Source organism: Polypterus senegalus, unplaced genomic scaffold (genome assembly GCF_016835505.1).
Source record: "Polypterus senegalus isolate Bchr_013 unplaced genomic scaffold, ASM1683550v1 scaffold_934, whole genome shotgun sequence".
Classification (NCBI taxonomy): domain Eukaryota; kingdom Metazoa; phylum Chordata; class Cladistia; order Polypteriformes; family Polypteridae; genus Polypterus; species Polypterus senegalus.
The window spans coordinates 17,037-25,416 of NW_024384448.1; the positions used below are offsets into that span (position 1 = coordinate 17,037).

General features: G+C 37.6%; 1 long non-coding RNA gene across 1 annotated transcript; it reads right to left on the reverse strand.

Moving 5' to 3' along the window:
• Positions 1 to 2,498: 2,498 nt before the first annotated feature.
• On the reverse strand, positions 2,499 to 6,172 carry LOC120521959. Its single transcript, XR_005632228.1, has 5 exons — positions 5,707 to 6,172; positions 4,068 to 4,255; positions 3,865 to 3,985; positions 3,690 to 3,759; positions 2,499 to 3,585 (listed from the first exon to the last, which is right to left on the reverse strand). It is a non-coding gene; the product is annotated as an uncharacterized LOC120521959 (long non-coding RNA).
• Between the last annotated feature and the right edge of the window lie 2,208 nt (positions 6,173 to 8,380).

The following is an 8,380-nucleotide window of genomic DNA, read 5'->3' on the forward strand; positions in this document are numbered from 1 at the left end:
CCAAAATGAAAACAGATTACAGCTTAATGTAAATGTAGCACACATCTGGGTGACAGTTACCAATACAACCTGATGTTTCATTGCACACTATTAAAAAAAAACATCAAACAAAATCCCATATACAAGTGTCTGAATAGCATAATCAACATTCTCAATGTGTTATATGACAGCACAAAACTTGCCACATCTGCATCCCACATTCACTTAACTTTGGGTCCCAATATCTAATCAACCTACTTTATTGCTCTAGTTTTGCCACCCAATTTCTTGAACCAAAGTGAACCTTCAGTGGGCCTGCCCAATGATTCACTAGGCACATTGCATTTCAGTCATACAGTGCTATTTGCATCATTTTAAATTTATAAAAAGGTTCAATTACCAGTTTGCATGGTTATCAGTATTGCTCAATTTAAAATGTGAGCATTTGGCCACACACAAGTTAACTCCCTTGCTTTTGTATAAATGTCTCATTCAGTAGATGGATTTGGCCACACAATTGCGTAATGCAAGGAAGCTCTTTACATGTCACCCTGAGTCTCACTCTGGGTATTGCCCAGGAGGCTGAAGAGTGCCAGTTTATCTATTTAAAACAAAAAAAAACCCAACACCAAACAAAAAAACCCCACAAGCCAGCAAAATATCGAATTAAATTTGCTAGCATGTAGAACATGCACAGTATTTTACACAAAGATGGTTCCTTTGGATTAAGATCTGGATTACTAATATTTAAAACAGATTATACAGAGTTGCTGGAGTGAAAAAATCTTAAAATTTGCATGTAAAAAAAAAACACACACACACACACACTTTAAGGGTGGGGGAGCACCACCTAAATATGAAAAAAAATGGGGCACACGTGGAAAAAAAGGTTGAGAAACACTGCATTATACAATCCATCTTCTATTTGTCACAGAGTTGAAATAGGAACACTAAGTTTTGATGCCAAAATTTAAATTATCTTGGGTCCAAGCAATCAAGAAGGAATAGTAAAAAGGAACTGGTTCCTGTGGAGTTCAGCTTTAATGCCCATCACTAAACGCCCATTCTTTAATCCAAGTCCGTCACATTTAAGAATGCTACAGGTATAAAACAGAAATTTAATCTTTAAAAATTAGTTCACAGCAAAGTTCATATTTCATGAACATCAGTTTTCACCCACAGCAAATACAAAGGCAAGTCAGGAAGTGCCATTTTTTGTGACAATTGTATGGGTTGATAGTATAGAGTGGTCCAGATCTAATTGTGCAATTTTCATTACGCTATAACTTTAAGTTTATTACATAGAGAATTCACAACAAATTCTTTGTTGCCGATAGATGGCAGCACCTGCCCTGTATTCCAAAATGGAGGGGAGACGGTTGTCAGTCGAACAGCAGGTGCGATGTGTTCGCTTCTTCTCGATAACGGGCAATGTTTCCGAGGTGCATTTCATTAAAAGTTTCATAATTAGATCTGGACCACCCTGTACAGCCCTCCCCTTTCACGATATTGCTCTTAAAGGATCAGGAAGCAACTGGAAGCAAGAGTATTTACTGTAGCCATTTAGACAAATTGGCATCAAGCTTTCAAGTGGCTTGTAGAAAGTTATTGCAATCAATACCAGTCAACACACTACTACAACAGAGGTGTTGTATTCGGCAACAGAATAGACGTTAATCCAATACTGATTCACGAAATTAAATCTTCAAATTGACAAACTCCTCACACATACATGGAGCATGGCTTGATGGGTTTTAAAAACCACACACGCCAACAATGGGCATTTAAAAAAACAAAACAAAAAAAAACCCCTAAGACGGAAAAGCCTGCAAGTTAACCGTTTACTACAGCATACACGTACTATTAAGCAGTATTACTGCACGGAAAAGAACGAAGATCTAAGCGCGTGTATCATGAATATCGCAACAGTGTCCCACTCATAACTCTACTGCCAGTATTTTACTTTAAAATTACAAGGAAATTTTTACTGTAAAATTACATGAGAAAATGTTAGAACTGTATTTTCTATAGTTATGTATTGTATTTTTACATTGGTCATGCTGTGAATACCATTTTATAGTGTCACTGCAGCATTGATAAGGACATTATATTGCAATATTTACTGACAGATTAATTTAAACAAATAATGCTTCTTTCATTTGAAACATTCCAATAAACATTTATTTTTATGGTCTTGATTAGCTTTTTACATTACCAGTTTTTTTAATTGTTAGCAGACTTTCATTATTTCAGATAAACACAGATGGTTGCAACAGAGGTGGGAAACACTGGCAATAAACAATGCAGCTTTCAATACTAAATTTAAAAGTATAACACCATTGTTGACTTTCACATTAAAATAGAATAAGAACACCATGTTAGACAAAAATTGCCTAAACTGTCAAAATTAAAAGTGAACAAAGTGGTCTTGGATGAATTCCGTTCAAAGTCCATTATCTTACAAAGTGGATAGGAAAAATGAGGGTTTACTGCGTTCTTCTTGTTATGGACTACTTGGCTAGTCTTCTTGGATGTAGCTTTTCCTTGATTGGCCTTGAACATTTGTTCAGGGTTGATGTCAATATATCATCGAAATGACAAAAAGAAAGAAAAACACATGTACTTAATTATTTATAAAATAAAAAAATCATTCACTTTGTCATGACTACAATGGTTCCTCTTCAGGTTCATGTAGGAAGGTGAACCCATAACACATCTTCAAAACAGTTCCTTAGTTCCTGCACTCTCAACAATTTGCATTCTCTTAAAAAGATTCAAGTACATAACTGAATTTGCCAATATTTACTTTTAACCGATTTAATTTATAGAAAAAATATCATGGTGTGTGTCGAGGGTGGTTAATAGTGTGTCACAAAAATTTAATAGGGTATGAGAAGGAGAATAAGCTTACTGTGTGTCTAAGAGGAGTGTGCAAACGTTTTACAGGCAGTGTGTAATAAAGTCTGATGGAAGTGTAAGTCAGTTTTAATGAAAATGTATGTATGGAAAATAAGCCAATGTTTTACCTTTGAACAAAATCAAGGGTGCTTCAAGTCTCTTCCTATATTGGAGGTTGAAATTATAACATGTGTGGAAAAATAAAAAATACAGGTCAATAACTTGTGCTTGACAAATCTGATGTATGTGACAGAAAGCATGTTCTATGGGGTGTGTGGTAGGAGTCATGCAGACCCTGCATGCTTACAGTGTACAAAAACAAGTGCTACTTCTTGCTAATGGGTGTGGACTCATCAGGCCCCAACAGATGTACTCCACCCTTAGATTATGTGATAATGCTTACGTAACTAAAGTCTTAAAGCCCCATACGAATGGGGGACACGGGCCCTTCAGTGCAGATAAAGGGCAGTGTCCTAGGGCTGTGTTTCTCTGTCATTTAACCCTTGCCTGGTGTGTATGAATAAAGAATATTTCTAACTTTAATTTTGCTTTCTCTGTCTTCAGTCACAAGAAACAACACCAAAGAAAAAATGTCCACACATGAAGCAAACACAGCAGTACGGCCACAGACAAAGCTGAGTTGTGTTCCCTCACATACAACGTGACCTTCAATGCTCACCATCCACTGCTGGTTGCTTAGAGTTTGACCTGAAAATAAAAATTACAAAATTACATTCATTAAAGAGTACTCTGAAACATGAGAAACTTTTATCAGGTACAATTAGATAATCTGCACTATTATGTCTACATACCAAGAATTATAATTCAAGGACTGTCAGGCAAGTTGAGTGTTCCTTGGACATCTGCTGAAGTGGCAAATACCTGAAGTAAAAGAAAAAAAAATTGACACAACATTCAAGCAGACATTACAACATATAAGTCACGCATGCAATCATACATATGATTTTCAAAAAATATTTAACTCACATCTGCTTGAAGCGTGAGTCCATCCATTTTCTTACTGAGGAGCCTGAGGAGCTCATTTGTGGTGAATTTTGAGGAGACCTCGGTCAAACTAATTACTGAACCAAAATGCTGCTTCTTTGTTCTGAAAAATGTAATGAAATATCAGTTCAAGAGTGTCACAACAAACAATGTGCACAACATAATTAGCTTATTGTCTGACTTACCATGTGAACAGTTTGGCATTGGACAGGCTGTATGAACTCTTAAGAAGTCCTCTTCTTTCACGTACATTAAATCTTCTACTCCTCAGCCTACACATTTCTCAACTGACTGATTGAGTGGCTCGTCAGGAAGGCTTGGTATTACTCACAGTAAGGTTTGCTTAATCTCTTTTTGTAACTCAGACATCATTCTAGTAATGGAAAAGAATGACGAAGAACCATTACAGTCAGACTACACAAGGCAGGCAGATTATTTTGATTAATGCATAAGTGACCCAAATTTTGTGATGTCAATCAGTGAACTCCCTGGTCTACAAGAAAGTTATTTCTTTGTGACAACATGTACTGTACATTGGAATTGCTGTGAATGAGAATCGACTGAATTTTCCCAGATACAACACCTTCGTCATTTCTGTCCAGAACAACATGCCTGTTCTTTTTGTAAAGTGTTTCCTGACTGGAATGTTTGACAGTCACAATATCTGCAAAAGTTGCTACTCCTACTAAAATTTGCAACAGATCCACCAATGTAGTGTGAGCTGAGACTGTCTCCTGCTCTGGCACTTGACCCAAATATTTAAAATCCTGCACAACTAAACTAACGGCATGTGCTCAATGCTTGACCTACAGAAAAGTAACGGGATTGCACGCATGACACAAACAGCAAGAATCTCAGGTTTTTTCTTTTTTGATCCAAGTCAATTGGCAACTTCAAAGGCAACTTGATATAAGATTAAACCTAACGATTCTGAATCAGTATTAACACACTGTTCTCATAAATGTATCTGCCATTGGAAAAATCAGAGAATATATTTTGTTCTGATTTCAGCTTTTGTTTCCTTATATTGTTTCCTGAATAATAAAACAGTGCTTCTAAAGTTTGTTTAATAGGAATGTACTGAGAAAAGTTTTCCTTGCGTGATTCATTTTTTCTAAGGTAGATGGATACATGATCTATAAAATAACAGGAACATAACTATAAATTTTAATGTGCTGACAAAACGGCAATATTGTTTCAAAATCATGATCACAAAATCGACGCTGCAGCATTTTAGGTCAGTTGGTTAATCTATTTAAGTCAGAAAAATACAACTCATTGCTTTAAGCAGGTTCCTTAGCTGACACTAACTGGTAACAAATAGCTAAGCTACCACAACTGCTTTGACTAACTTTAAAGTTTACTGAGTTAAAAGAGTTTGAAACTTGTGTACTTTGTGCAAAATCACTTTGTCCTTATATGTAAAATGATAGCACACGGTAACATCTGTTATTTTATAATGCCAGGATGTCTAACTGACATTTTACTTTAGAATGAATGTATGTGGTCTAATGACACACTGAGCAAAAACGTATATGCAGAGTACTTTGTGATAATTTAAAAATAAAGATATTGTTTAAACATTAACTGGACGAAATGGCTTTCCACTACAAGCAAGGTAAAATAGTTGTGTGGGCTATACAGGCTATTTGATACTTTAAGTACAAACTAACTAATAAAGTTATGCAAATATACACACATACAAACACAAATGCCGAGGATGTGAAACAACTGTCAAATGAATAACTAATGAACTCACTCACATAGACAAAAAAAAAACTTAAAAAAAATAATGCACAAAAAATAAAAGAGACAGAGGCTCACCAAGTCAAAGCGGTAATGAATTGTTTCTCGAACTTTCAATTCTCCCGCCTCACACGCTGTTCCCGGTCTCACTCAACAATGGAAAGTGCAAAACGAATAATATTAAAAATAAATGAACTGAATAGGCGGAGTGATAAAAAGATAAATAATTATAAGCTATAACATAATTAACAGGACGTAAGAGAAGTTCTAAAAGTTCTAATGTGGTTTTCTGAACCAAAACCTCTGCTCAGCTTGCACCGCTCTTACTTCCTCGTTCAAACCAATCCCAGAATGCCTTGCTTGTACAGTATGTTACTGTATCTTAACTAGTTTACAGTATGTTACTGTATTTTTGATATATTACTGTATTAAGTTTTGAAAACAGCTCCTTGCTGTAGATGTACAGCCATTCTTTAAAATATTACAGCATGTTACTAAACAAAATACTGGAAAATACTGTAGGAAACTCGCTGTAAATTTACAGCAATCCTTTACAGTCTTCACTTTCCTTCCAGATATTTAAATTAAACCAAATAGTGCATGATAAATACACACAGGTGTAAATGGTAACAAGCTAATTGGAGAAATGCTGGTCCCTTTTGTCATTTGCATGCTATTGCTAATTAGGAACAATTAAAAACCAAGAATACAGCTGTTTAAGACTAAAATAAGCAATAAGGGTTTAAAATCTTAACGAGCGAGACAACTAAAGTGAAGCAGAAGTGTTACTTGAGCAATAACTGCTTCTTATTAAGCAGTTGGGTTGGAGCAAAAACCTGCAGCCACTGCGGCCCTCCAGAACCGTGATTGAGGACCCCTGCTTTACAGTGTAGGGATGTAGGTGTTGATTTTGAAGGGTTCTCAAAAGTGGTGTTGTTTGATCTATATCTGTATTTGATATTGAAATGTTAAACAACTTTGATCACAAAAGTGTTTGAATTCCCAATTTTGACTAACATAAATGTGTTTTGGTTTCGATTTTATCTTCTTGTCTTATTCCGTACCATAGCAGCCTGCCAATATTTCAACCACAGTACTATAGCCTGTACATAGTTTAGCTTTATGCATTTGCTCACAACAGTAAAAATCGCAGTAGAGAAGTCTTCTGATGCAGAAGGTAAATGTGTAATCTTCAAACAAAGTTAAAAGAATCTCCTACTGTGTGAAAGTGAAATTACCACCTGCCATAATGTCTGGTTTTATTTAGATTCAAGGTTAACAAGAACAAGAACAAGAACCACATCTAGAATAAACAAATTAAAAAAATATTACACTTGTGTGGATATTATAATGAAACACTTGTAAATAGTTATAAATAAACATGTGTGGTGCTTAAAACAATGTCTACCTGTCTGTGTCCAGGCTGCTTCCCACAAAGGCGTCCCATCTGGGACGTTTATTTACAACTATTTACAAGTGACAGCACACATCCCAGTGCCACAGCACCAATCACCCCAAAGTCCAGGCCTCTTTCTCCACTGCCTTTCCTTCCTGGCCGTCTCCACTCCTTTCCTCCGAGCTCCATCCTCTTCCACCCGTCTCCAGCCTTCGAACGGAGGGAAGCGGCCCCTTTTATAATCACCCGGATGTGCTCCAGGTGCCTCACGATAACCTTCTGCCGGCCCTCCCAGGTGTTGCGGAAGTGTCCCTGGTCTTCTTCCTCCCAGCACTTCCAGGTGTGGCGGAAGTGCTGAAGGCCTAGGCTCCTTAGGCATCCGGGCACCCCCTGGCAGTGACCACGGGCCCCAATAGGGTTGAGCTTCTACGCTCTGTTCCCGTGGTCCTCAAAGCCACCAGAGCGGTCGCCATCTTGTGGTCTGGAGAAGGCATAAGCCCTCCTCTGGTCCTTCCTGGCATCCGGGCTGGGTTTCACCCCCAGCCGCTTGCCACAATATATATATATATGCAAACACAAGGAACGTTCAAATATTTCCGCACTTTCTTTAACTCTTTTTATTAAGAATTTCAAAAACAAACTAAATCGCTTTTCTACAGTTACCTTCGTTTGCGATGAAATTTTCCCAACTTCATACCAACTTTTTAGTGTCCAGTTACTACTCCTCTCGCCTTCACCGATTCCAGTGAAAATATAAAGGTGCAGAAACTTTTCAATGTCCCTCAGATATATTTATATATATATATATTTATATATATATATACATATACAGTGGTGTGCAGAAGTACAGATATTTATCCATTCAGCAATTCTTATGCTGTAACAACACATTTCCAAAGTGAAAATAAACCATTTTTGGGCGGCAAGGTGGCGCAGTGATAGCGCTGCTGCCTCGCAGTTAGGAGACCTGGGTTCGCTTCCTGGTTTCCTCCCTGCGTGGAGTTTGCATGCTCTGCCTGTGTCTGCGTGGATTTCCTCTGGGTGCTCCTGTTTCCTCCCAAAGACATGCAGGTTAGGTGGATTGGCGATTCTAAATTGGCCCTAGTGTGTGCTTGGTGTATTTGTGTGTGTCCTGCGGTGGGCTGGCATCCTGCCCAGGATTGGTTCCTGCCTTGTGCCCTGTGTTGGCTGGGATTGGCTCCAGCAGACCCCCGTGACCCTTTGTTCGGATTCAGCGGGTTGGAAAATGGATGGATGAAATAAACCATTTTCTGTAGATATTTAACTGAAGAAGAAAATCCCCAAAGTAAGCATTTGCATAAGTATTTACACCTCAGTACTTCAGATGCTCCAGGT